This window comes from Sitophilus oryzae, unplaced genomic scaffold (assembly GCF_002938485.1).
Source record: "Sitophilus oryzae breed Bouriz unplaced genomic scaffold, Soryzae_2.0 scaffold_1440_pilon_pilon, whole genome shotgun sequence".
NCBI classification, from domain to species: Eukaryota; Metazoa; Arthropoda; class Insecta; order Coleoptera; family Curculionidae; genus Sitophilus; species Sitophilus oryzae.
This window is the reverse complement of record NW_022146105.1, coordinates 89,906-103,803: the sequence shown is the minus strand read 5'-3', so window position 1 is coordinate 103,803 and position 13,898 is coordinate 89,906. Positions and strand designations below refer to the sequence as shown.

Here is a 13,898-nt window from a genome sequence, read left to right as displayed (position 1 = left end):
CAAGTGATAGAATGAGTCCACACTTGATACCGGTCAGTGATACTCTGACCGAAACGTTGTGTAAGCAAAATAAATAAAGACAATGGAAGTTCGAAATTCTTTTAGTTTTAATATAATAACTTATTAATTACACAACAGAAAAAAGCTCCCAAACGGCAAATTCAATTTTCAATTTTTTAATGTCAAATTACGTTATTGTTGCAATAAAATAATTTATAAATATGAATTATACAATAAATATGAATTATACAACTGACGAAAAAAGTATAGTTCTTAAGTTCTATTATGGATCAAATAGTCTGCAGGCTGTAATAAGATATAATTTCGGCCCATTCCGTGCAAATCAACAACTAGAAATATAATTGAAGGATTTAAAACAACAATAACAGATATTAAAGACTGTAAACTGTAAACATATACAGAATATTAATATTGATAGGATTATCCAGAAATAATAAATGAAAATGAGTTAAAAAAAGTGGAAGAAAAAAAATTGTTTGCCGAAATAGTCGAAAAATGAATTTCCATTTCTCCATGTTATAAATAACAAGTACTTAATTTTGTGAATTGTTTAGTGTCTAATAAAAAATTCTTTTGAAGCAGTGTGTTTACTTATGTACGTATATATGTATGTATGATTTTTCAAAGACTCTATTATGTTTACAATATACTCAACGTAACTTTTCATAAAAAAATATAATTTACGATATTTTTGACAGATCTGTGTGACATTAGCTTTTTTCGGGTTCTTGTTATCACCGATTCTGAACCGTCCTAGAACTCTGCACGAACAGAAGCGCATGCGCAAATGAAATAATGTCTTCATATTTCCTTCTGCGCATACGCATCACAGTTCTAGGACGGTTCAGATTCGGTAATAACAAGAACCCGAACAAAGCTATTGTGACACATTGTGATGTTTGTTTGACCAGGACCGGATTATTTTAAGTTTTCGGTATAAAATAAATATATAAACTTGGAATTTTTGTACATATTATAACTCAAACTTAAATTCGTATAAATTATTCAAAATGAACAAGTTGCTTCATTTTGAATAATTCTTTAAAAACATTTCCAATAAGTTTACAAGTTCTGTAAGACGACACAAAAATTAAAAGAGTTCAAATGAAAAACAATTGAAAAATATTTAAATGGCAACTTCCGAAATTATAGAGTTAAAAATGACGTCACTAGGTCTCTGTTCCACTTTGCTAAGAACATTTACAACGAAACTATTAAGTGAACGTAGACATCAAGGCATGCGTCGACAAAAATTACGTTGATCGATATTTACAGTAAGGAGAGAGCACTCGGTGGAGACACACCCCCACAGAGCCAGATCCAATGTCAGATGTCAAAAGAAACATATGGAAACTGAACACAGCAGTTTAAAATACACTCAGAGATTTTTTCACTTCAAAACATACCTATTAAAATTGTCTCGCTGATACTTAAAAAACTGGTGTGAGAATAAAAAATATAATTAATTAATCATAACTTAAAAAGATCAACTAGTTAATGCATTTTTAATTTCAAAGTAGTATTTTATTAACATTAGGATGCTTTTAAGTCACTTATGCTGTCTGTTAAGGTTATAATATAAATTCAAAAAATATGTGCTAATTTACTAGGTATTTTTAGGTTTCCATAGGTTGCAAGTGTGAGCCACAGTGTTACAGTTATGCCTGTCATTATAATTCACAAGTAAATTGTATTTTCTGTCATTTTTTGATTGTCATCTGCCGAAATCATCCCTGGCTCGTTGGACAGACTGTATTTCATTTTAACTTGATATGACACGGGTAAATTGGTTTGGAAGTATCGGTATACAGGATGAGTCTTAAACAAGTGCAAATATTTTTAGGAGTAATATATTTCGACCCTAGAAACACGATTATGACTTTTTTTTTTTGCAAAAAAAATATTTTGAAAATTTGGATTTTTTTTTTTTAGTTTTTATAGTTGAAACCATAATTTCTTGATGATACGGCAACATAGGTGGTAGATCAAATTTACAAGAAAGAAGACTCAGAAAAGATCCAGTGGTTCTCAAAATTTAAGCAAAAAATCATTTTTTTTTGTAAATTTTCAAAGTAAAATAACTCGGTTATTTTGGACTTATTTGAAAAACGGTAAAGAGAAAATAATAATATTATTTATCTTTCCTTTTACCTAGATCTACCAGCCCTGAAAATATTTGCACTTATTTAAAACTCACCCTGTATAACGGGCAATATTTAAATTTACCCCGATAAAATTAAGCACTTAAATATTAAAAAAATTGGTCAAGTGCGAGTCGGACTCGCACACGAAGGGTTCCGTACCATTCATTATCTATACATGCAACATTATAAAGTACGTCTGCTAGATCTGTGTCTATGAAAGGAATGCGGACAAAAAATATTTAAATAAACAGCAATATATTTTATACGTCGACTTGACGAGTACGTCACCGTAAATCGCTCCGTCCACTAATTTTATTGGCTACTTGCAAATTTGTCGAATTTTCATTGATGGGACGCGTCGTCTAATTTTTTACGAAAAACATGGAGAGAATATCCTTTCCCCTCCCACGGATACCCCGTAGCTACAGAACGGACAGACGTACTGTATTATTATAAACTTTTTTTCCGATTTAGCTGAAATTTTGAATGCGCGTATAAGTAATTAAAAAAAATGAAGAAAGACACTACTAAAAATTGTATTAATCAATAATAAATATGTAAAAAGTAAAAATAAATATGTGAAAATATGTAAAAATTAAAAAAAAACGATTAAAAAAAGTCGCCTTGACTAGGATTCGTATCTGCCTTACTACCGCACCGCTTCAACGTCATAGTAGCGTAAAGTCCTAACGCTTTAAACCACGCGGCCACCGAGGACTTGAAACATTCTATGTAAAATTCTTACTTAAAAGATAATGTTTAGCGAAAGTACTTTTTTATTTATAAACATTTATTTAATTCTATTTTTAGTATTTGTTCTTATAGCGGCAACATAGATACATTATCTGTAAAAATTTCAACTGTCTAGCGTCTAGCTATAACGGTTCATAAGATAGAGCTTTGTGACAGACGGACGGACGGACGGACAGCGAAGTCAGTAATAGGGTTCCCGTTTTTACCCTTTGGTTACGGAACCCTAAAAACCGGCAAATGCGAATCGGACTCCCCCACCGAGGGTTCCGTCAAATTTATAGGTACATATTATAAATAGACTTTAAATGAAGACTATCAGTATGTTCCTGGATTATCTTTACAGACGGAAAAACTGTTTTATTATTAACATTTTGAGAAAAGTACATCCTTCATTAAAAGTTTTAAGTTTTCTCGTTCTAAAACGGTTAATCCCCTTTATGCCTTTCAAAATTTCCATACCGTTTTTGAAAAATTAAAAAAAAACATGAAAATATGACTGAATTTTTCCTAAAAATCCTAAAAATCAAGACGTTTCTATGGTAATATAATTTCGATTTCGTTCGTTGGTATTTTTTTTGCGGTTGCTGAAGTATCACATTTTCCGATAACTATTATCACCCTTTCCATAGCATTGAACTAAATAAATTTTGTGAATCTTTAACATTTTAAAATAGCAAAAAATATGACGTTAATTAAAATTCTATCAATAACAATTTATTAAAGAAAGAAAACGAAATTATATTACCATGGAAACGCGTTTTGATTTTTAGGACGTCGAAATATGCGTTTTTTGTGGCATAAACGGCCGTATCTTTTTTTTTACGTTAATTTAGTATTTTGATTTTTTCACAGCTTCGCTCAACTGGATACCTCCAAGCGCTCCCGAGATAAAAGGGTCTCGGACAGATAGATGGACAAAAAACAAAGTGATCCTACAATGGTTCCAAATCTTTTGAGATACGGAACCCCAAAAAGAATAATCCAATTCTGATGTTATTTGTAACGTTTGCAGTACATTTTAGTGCTGCTCACAAAGGCAAAAAAGTATACTTAACACTTTTATAAATGGCTTTAATTTCCCCTTTAAAGTAAAATGTATCCATGATAATTTTACATAAACATAATGATAATGTTGTGCAAATCTCCGGATTATGTCCGGATTTCAGAGCTCACTTGTCGGAAATTTCCAAAAACTTGTTATGGAAACCCTAGGTATTAGTCAGCCATCCTATATACAGGGTCCGGCAATAGTGCGTCGGGCATCTGTAGCTCCTAGAATAAAAAACTTGGGAATTCTGTTTAAGTGCAAACCTAAAGTATGTACTAGGATGTATTTCAGGAAAATATTGTAACTTCTATAGGGTGGCTCAAAAAAGTGTGACTGGATCGGGATGATTTTTTTTAAATGGAACACCCTGTATATTATTGCATTTTTGGCTTCCTTTCAGATCACTTTACATAAACCTAAGACATGAGTAAATATATTTCGATAATTTTAGAGATATTAATAAATAAATAAAAATTATATATTTTTCAGCCTTTCTTAAAAAATTATTAATAATACAAGAACTGTACTGAAATCAAAACTGTATAAGATATTTACTTTAGATGGTCTGTACTTACTTCACTATAAATATGGAAATCGTAAATCATATAGGATGTTCAAAAGTGTACGCCAATCTTTCTAAAATATACAATAATTTTTCTTTGTTATTTCAAATGGGACACTCTGTATATTATTTGTTCAATAGATGGAGAATTAAAAAATGAACATTTAGAGTAATTCAAAATTTTTAACGGTTTTGCAGATATTCCCGGTTTTGTATTTCATACAAAACATTTGGCATTTTCCACAGTAAATTTTTATCAAAGCCACCCAATGATTTTTCTCTGATATTTTACCATTGAAAGCGCTATATGAAATAATACTGCGTGTATCCGGAAAACTATTAAAACTTTTGAAATACTTTAAATACAAAAAATGTTAATTTTTTAATTCTCTATTTTATATTTTTAAAAGTTTGACTTAAAATATTGAACATCCTGTATGATTTACGATTACTATATTTATAGCAAAGTAAGAACAGACCATCTAAAGTAAATATCTAATATAGTTTTGATTTCAGAACAGTTCTTGTATTTTTAATATTTTTTTTAAGAAAGGTTGAAAAATATATATTTTTGATTTTTATTAATATCTCTGAAACTATTGAAATATATTTACTCATATCTTAGGATTATGTAAAGTGATCTGAAAGGAAGCAAAAAATGCAATAATATACAGGGTGTTCCATTTAAAAAAAGTTATCCAGATCCACTAACACTTTTTTGAGCCACCCTATAGAAGTTAAAATATTTTCCGGAAATACATCCTGGTACATACTTTAGGTTTGCACTTAAACAAAATTCTCAAGTTTTTTATTCTAGGAGCTACAGATGCCCGACGCACTATTGCCGGACCCTGTATTATAAACATATTATTTGTTTTTTGAGACACTTTCTCTTTGTGTACATTAGAATTTAATGTTATTCAATTTTCATCTGGTATTTTTTTAGTGTTAGATAATGCATATATCATTTCGACAATACTAGCGACAACATTTTAAAGGTCAAACATCTTGATTATTAATTGTGTATTAGTACAGTTAGTTATCTGATGATTTTATAAATAATGAACTAGTATTTTTTGATCGACTTTTTTATAAATATTTTTAAAATTTCATCTTCAAATTTCTGCTTCTAATTTCATTATTAAAATAATAGTAATACCTATACTTTAATCCATATTGCCTAGAATAATTATTAACCGAAATAAATTAATTGATATGAGTTATATAATTTGATAATGATGTCAGCGTACTTACTAATGATTGTTTTGGCTTTTGTATAGTAGAACATTGGAAATATCGTTATATAAAAATATTCAGATTTTATCAAAACCTCTGATAGGTTAGTAAAACTTAAATTTATAGATAATATGAAATGACCTCGCACTATTTTCTTTAACTTGAAGTAAAATAAATTCACTGAATATCCAGAACAGAATAAAGCTATTAATTTGTCAGTTGAATATTCAAAATGTAATTAATAAAAAGGTTTTAAATTTTTATCAAAAGCTGATGACCAAATAATGCACAAAATTTAGGTCGAATTATTAAGTGCTGTAGTTGTATAAACGGATCAATACAAGCGGGATGACATGCCATTCTACTAGTTCGCTCGTTTTGTTCCAATTTAATAAAAAAACTGTTACGAAACAATATATCTTGTTGTTAATTATTCGAACACACAAAAACATAAAAATTCCCTTTATTTTTCAATTTCTACTTTATATTTTTAATTAAATCATTTTTATATTATATCAAACAATTCCGCCATCAAAAGCGTTATAATGGAAGCTTTATAATAAATAATCCTAAAACATTTTTATTTGCTTGAGTTATTTTTAAAAAAGAATGGATGTTTGCCTTCAGCCATTGTTCTGTCAAATATGTATGTACTAATTAACAAAGGTTATAATTGTTTAATTTTGATCAAAACAGTTCTGCTAACGCTTTTCAATGTTAATAGAAAGTGCAGGGTGCAGGTATAATCAAGTTACATACATGCATTAAAATCTGAGAATTCTTTATGAATTTGTTGAAATATTTTGAAATTATTTTTAGTTCAATGTCCGCTTTATCAATTTCATTTTTAATTTTCTATCAAAAATTTAATTTCTCTATTTTTATTTGTTCAATTTCATTTCTCTAAAACACAACAGTATGAAAAGTATAAAAAATAGGGTAAAATCAGTTAGTTTAACGTTTTCTTAATGGTGGTAATTACAGTACAGGGGGCGTTTGCCATATAATATGCCAGAAATTACAAGACTTGCTACATCTGTTTTCTATACAAATAGTGAAATATTTTTTTAGGTTCTCCTAATGGAACCGATAACATGTAAAATACACTGTGGATACATGATGAAATATAGAATTCTGCAAATTATTCTTAACGAGTAATTTGATATATTTATTTATTTAACAATCTGTTTTAAGTAACTAACATTAAGGTACAATAATTATATATTCGCGTTTTAACTTAGGTTTCTGTTAGAAGTTTGAATCCTTGGGGGTTTCCTTCAGCCCAAAAACTTTCCAGTTCTTGTATACACGTCTCATCTCATCTAAATAACTTGGAAGTATGAATATAAATAGATATATTATTCCCAGCAACTCTGATAACTCCATGGGGGGTAATTTAATACTTTATATTTCGATCACTACGAAGTTATACATTTCAATTTAAATTTATGTTATTGACACACAAAAGAAAATATTTAAAATTGTCAAATCTGATTGTAACAATAACATTTTGAAGCTTGGGTTTGTTGGAAGAAATGGATGACATGTGTCAATTAGCAGTGAACCATTAGCTGAAGAAGTAGGATATTGGATTTGAGGACATGGCTTATGATATTTTTTCTAAAAACTAATTAAAGTTTCAGAAATCTTGGAAAAATGTAATTACAATAAAAATCAAACACTTAATAAAAAAACGTTTTTTTAAATTAACTTAATAATGAAATTTAATTTTTATTTCTTTGAAATATGTTAAGCTTAATTTTTATTCAACTCTACAAACATTTTATTAAGCTTTTAAATCAACGTATTACCTCTGCAAAAAAGGAATAATTTTAGTTTTAATTTCAATGAACAAGTAGTAAATATTCATAAGTCTGGTGAGGTCCACGACCTTTTTCAGTTAATAAGTCAGAATTTTTTGATTATATTTCAATAACCAAACCAAATAAAATAACTTGTTAACAATAACAATTTATTACAAACTCTGCTAATCTTTTAACAAGTTTGCGAACATTCATTTTGCAATGTAAGATCATTTACTTAAGACAGGACAGTAATGAATTAATTTAATTTACCATTTACTATACCAGGTTGAGCATAATGTTTCCAAAAGTTTAAAAATGATCGTTATTATATACATCAAATATTTTGATATGATAAAAAGCTGGCTATATTTGCCGACGCGAGATATAACATAACAATAGAAGTAAGGTAATTATAACAAGTTCTAAGTATGCTGCTTTATTTTAGTCGCTTCAACTGTAAATGGAAAGAATGAAGGTCAACTCGCAGATAAAAAATCTAAAGCGGATTTAAGGGCTTTCCTTGCGATGTCGCGTATAAGAAAAAGGGTTCAAAAATACCATTAGAACTAACCCAAGAAAGTTCGTAAGGCGATAAAACGACAAGTTGAGAGCTTTAACATGGAAAAAGTTTAGTAAACTCCTCAAAAACTTATCATTTAATACGAATTCTAAACTTTTAATGGCAGATAGATTGACATATTGTGACATATTAAATAAGTGAGAAAAACAAGTCTTGCGTTATTTAATGATAAAATTCAAAAATATTGTCATAAAAAAATATGTTTTACCTTTTCCAAGAGGGTGAAACCACCCCTCAAATATCACAATATTTTTTATTTAAAAAACGGTCAAGTTTCCGAAAAAACGCTTAAACACGTATATTTTATTTTGTTTTTTACATATTTTAAGATTTTTTAAAAATGTATACAGGGTGTTTCGAAAAATCTAGTCTAATCAATGACCAAATCAATCACGATCCTGCTTAAAGCGCTTGACGTAAAAAGCTGATTTTTGGAAAACAGATTGACTTTAGGGTGTAGAGGTTCGATAAGAAGGGATTTTTCGAAACTCGAATTCTAAGGGGGTGAAACTGTCCCTCAAATATTAAAATATTTTTTTATTTAAAAACCGGTGAGTTTTTCGGAAAAACTCTTAAACACGTATATTTTTATTTTGTTGTTTTACATATTTTAAGATTTTTATAAATTTATACAGGGTGTTTCACAAAATATGACCATTGAGTAATCACGATTCTGCTTAAACTGCTTGACGTTTAAAGCTGATTTTGAAATGTAAACGGATTGACTGTGGGGTGTAGAGGTTCGATAAGGAGGGTTTCTCGAATCTCAAATTCCAAGAGGGTGAAAACGCCCTCAAATATTACAATATTTGTTATTTAAAAAACGGTTAGTCTTTCGGGAAAACGCTTGGACAAGCATAATTTATTTGTTTTTTCTTACATATTTTGAAATTTTTTAAAAAATCATACAGGGTGTTCCAAAAAGTTGGGTAATTTCTTAACCACGATTCTGCTTAAACTGCTTGACGTAAAAAGCTTATTTTTGGCAAACGGATTTTTCGAAAGTCAAATTCCAACGAGATGGAACTACCCTTCAAATAATACCAAGTTATATAATAATATCGCCATATTGTTCTTTCTCATGCTGACATAAATGTGAGAAAATTTTATCCAGTTTGTATATTAATGGAAATTCTTGCTTTGCTTTATCATCACCATTACAAATGATTAATTCGACGCGAACGAAGTCGCTGGTACACGCTAGTCTATTATAATTTTCTTCCAAGTGCTTTAAGCGATTCGAATGAAATGTTGAGGGTAAAAGTTACTATAAGTGCGATATATTTTAGTACTAAAAAAGTGTCAACAGATTCACCAGGAGGGGAAGAAGAATATTTTTCTAAAAAAAAACATGTGGCCACTGGCCTTTTTTATCTTGCAGCAAAATTGTGTGGACCTTTTAACGCCTATTATAAGCTGTCACTTGATATTTTGTCAATTTGGGTCTCTTGATGAAATAAACGCAACTTTATTAATTTACGTTAACCCAAATCTTTAAAAAAAAATTAATATCTTAAAAGTACTCGTTGATTCCTCATCAAAAAATATATAAAAGTAGTATCTATAAATATAGGCGCGGAAATGCAGTTTTAAAGTTACAAGATGTTAAAAAATAGGTCTTTTGTAATTATCTTAAGTACCATTATTTTCTTCATGAACTTCCTGTAGGTAGCACTGAATATCAGTGTTGTAAATTGTAATAAAATTTAATAAGAAAATAGATTAAAGAAATAATTTATTAATTATGATTATGATTAATAAAATTGCGTTTATCTCAGGAGATCGTGACAAAATATCAAGATACAACTATCAATCGGAATTAAATGGCCTACACAATTTTGCTAATAAGAGAAAAAGCTCAGTGGCGCATATGTTTTTTTTTAGAAAAATATTTCAGTGATATCCCAAAGATGCACGTTCCCGATGAATCTGTCAACACTTTTATCACTTATAATATCACAAGAGCTTAAATTATTTTCGGAAATTTTTTTGAGGGCACGAATATTTTGAAAATTATCCCGAGTCGAAGACGAGGGATAATTTTCCTAAAATATTCGTGCCCGAAAGAAAATTCAGGAATAATTTAAGCTTGCGTGGTATCTGGTAAGAAAATTTCACACCTAAATTTGAAAAAAAAAATATTAATCCAACATGACATTTTAAAATAATTTCAATTTGTTAAGTTGGCCAAGGTATTGATGTTTTTGACATATTATGTGTTTTGTCATTTTTGTTTGCGATTCTGTCATTAAGCTATTACTAGTTTTAAAACGTCTGTACGTAGAGTAAAAGTGTATAAAATGTCATGATTTGGAAAAAGTAAACCAACAAGTCATTAAAGAAGAAATTGAAAATATAAAACCAGATAACACCCGAAAATACCAGCTTTAGTTAAATAAAGGCGGCAGAACTATATTTTTAGAACATGGCAATTTCGAAGAAATTCATATGTAGGTATATCTAACATATTTCCTTAAATAAAAAATATTACCAACCTTAGTTACATCAAATGCTAATACTCAAATGGGTAATATTTCAATATATAGACATTGTAGTTCATTCACATTATGATTGTAGATCTTATGTTTACCTTTTCAACTGTCAAAAAATGTCCACTAAAGTTTCGTGGCGCCTCGAAAAAATTTCCGGAAATTTTTTCAGTTGCCATGGTAACTAGTCAACATTAAAGCATGTTATTGGTTGAAAAGTAGAGGTGTGAAATTTTCATTAAAATATGTAGCACTTATAGTAACGTTTACCCTCAAAATTTAATTCGAATCTCTAAAAACACTTGGAAGAAAATTATAATAAATCGAAGTAAAATGAAGATTTTAGCTCCCTTTTAACAAAAAAAGCAGAATCGGACCTACATTGATATGAAAAATGAATAATCATATTTATAAGTGAGGAATCTCCCCACGAGAGATAGCACATGATTTTTGAAACACCCGGTATATAAAAAAAAGTTATACAATTTTCAGCACCTAAAAATAAAATAAGAAATAGGTTATTGCATTTAAAAGAAACATGTTATATCCGCCACAATTTTTCAAGCATCCTATACTGGGTGCGTCTCAAAAGTGGTTCACCCCCTATAACTTTTTTATTTTTTCAGATAAAAAAATGTATAGTATATGTATTCAAAATGTATGTAGATGTATTCAATTGTTTTTGGTTACTTCATATTTCACCGGAAATGACTACAACTTTTGATTTTTAAATAACACCGTCGGTATATTTCTACTGTATTCGATTACACTCTGAATGGAATGACATATCATATGTCAACTTTTGACATATTCGCATATGGTTTATTTAAAATTGTAACATGTGATTCATAACGACAATTTTACTCGAAATACCAAGTATGTGGTACAAAATTATTCATAAAATAATGCTTTTTGCAAATATGCTAATGAGCAACCCTTATATTACATTTGAAAAAAATGAGATATGATTAAAAATACGATTTGGGCATCTTTTAACCGGTCAGGACAAAACCTATTTTTCCTAGGCCCCTTGATTAAAAATTAGTGTTTTTAACACTACACATGCCACACATTCTAGATTTAAATTTAAAATATTTTTTTTTAAGCGAAAATGTCAAAAATTGACATATGATATGTCATTCTATTCAGAGTCATTTTCTATCAAATAAAGTAGAAATATACCGAGGGTACCATTTAAAAATCAAAAGTTGTAGTCATTTCCGGGGAAACAAAAATGACCAAAAAAAAATTGAATACGTCCAATCAATCCTTATTTATGTCATATACTAACATACCAAATATCGTTTTTTTATCTGACAAAATAAAAAGTTATAGGGATGAGCCACTCTCGAGACGCACCCGGTATAATCTAAAAAAATAAATTTTGTATCATTATTACCTTCCCAGAAGCTTTTCTACTCAACATTTTTTCATAACTCTCAACAGAAACGATATAATTCTAAATATTAAAGACACTTTGGGTCAAAATACATTAAAAACTTTTTAAATATGTAGTAAATTATCGTAATTTTCTGTCGTTACTGTATAATTATTTGCATTTACTGACATAAATGAATTATCCTCTTTCTATTTCTATATATATATATAGCTATAGTCTCTGGATATACGTATATTTATTATATATTGTCGGTTCCGTATAAATGATTCTGATAGAGCCTAATCCATAAAATTATATTCTGCATAGCGATATTCAATTTCCTGACAAAGATTTGACATCTAAAGAGAATGATATAATGGGACACCAATTGTAACGTGTTAATTACAAGCCTTTTCGTTCTATACGTCAATTTATCATTTCAATATAATATAATTGCCAATTAATTTGAATTTGTATAAACGGTAATGCGAAATTTAACTATGCTTATTTCAAATAATGAGATTTTAAAATTATCTAATTATATAAAAAATAAATAACAGAGAAATATGATTTAATTTTTTTAAGTTTACATTTTAAAAATTGAGGACGAACTGGGGTTCAATAAGCCAGGGCTATAATGCTAAAGTAAGATCTTTAATCAAAGATCTAAAAAAGGAGATTTCATTATACCTTTTAGTTAAGTTTGAAACATCATTAATTTTAATTCCAACCCATTTCTCTGCGGGATAGAATGAGCCCAGATCCTGTTTATCCAGGCGCGCCGTTTTAAACTTCAGATTAATATTAATGCAGGTTTAAACATAGTTTTAATATTTCATTCGTTTCCACATTGAAATTGGCCGTTTTTTGTTGCCTGACGTGACCCGTATTCGCAGAGGTAAAATTATTTCCCTAAACCCTTTTGTGGATTAAGTAATCCAAGATTTGTTAATTACACGTCCTTGTTAATATTTAAAATGGTATTTCCTAAACGTTCTTATCCGCAGAATATGCTGGTAAAAATACCGTACCAAATGTTATGTTTTTGATAGACGTTAAAAGAGTTTTTTTTTCTGGAATATTTTCTAGGTATATTTTTTTTCCGAGGAACTCTCTGGAAGATTTAGATTTGCCATTTTCAAACTTTAGATTAGTATTGCTGCAGGCTTGAAATTTCATTTAATATTTAATGAGTTTCCAGGATACTGAAATAGTTTTTTTTAGGCAAATTTTGTTCACCTCTCACATTTTCATTTTATAATTGAGTAAAATTAATAAACACATTTCTTTTTCTGCATTTTTCTTGGTTTAGTAAAATTATACGTGATCTGAGAACCAAAAAAGTTAACCCGTTATCAGCTTATAAACAAACATAGTTTCATCGAAATTGATAACATAATCAACAAAATTTCGCTGGTATGGTAGTATTAGCTATAAAATTATGAAATTGTGAGATATTTTTATAAGAAGACGAAATGAAAGAAATTTGAGACTTTATTCTTATGGACAAAAATAAAAATTTGTGCCTTTCCTGGTAATTCTGTTGTAGATATTATAATGTCAAGCAAAACGGGGTATATTTTCGTGTTCTACAGCATCTAATTAGTAAATAACAGTAGCTTCGTCACAATAACGTGACTTGGCAAAAATCGCCAATTTTCATGACTATAAATATGTGTGTATGCAAAAAATCGAAAAATTATTCATTTTGACCATCTTTTACTAGTTTTCAAAGTTCGCACCCTCAAAACTATTCTATTTTATTTTCATAAGTCTCAAAACAAAGTAATGAACTTCCTTCTGACGACTCACCCTGTATACACGACGAACAAGAGTTATGCTCATCAAACCATAACATCCAATAATTAATTAGCATATGGAA

General features: G+C 29.0%; 1 protein-coding gene across 2 annotated transcripts in view; it reads right to left on the bottom strand.

Moving 5' to 3' along the window:
• LOC115876599 (cytoplasmic polyadenylation element-binding protein 2) overlaps window positions 1-13,898 on the bottom strand; it is a 51,950-nt gene that overhangs the window by 15,074 nt on the left and 22,978 nt on the right. The gene's annotated exons all lie outside the window — the stretch shown is intronic.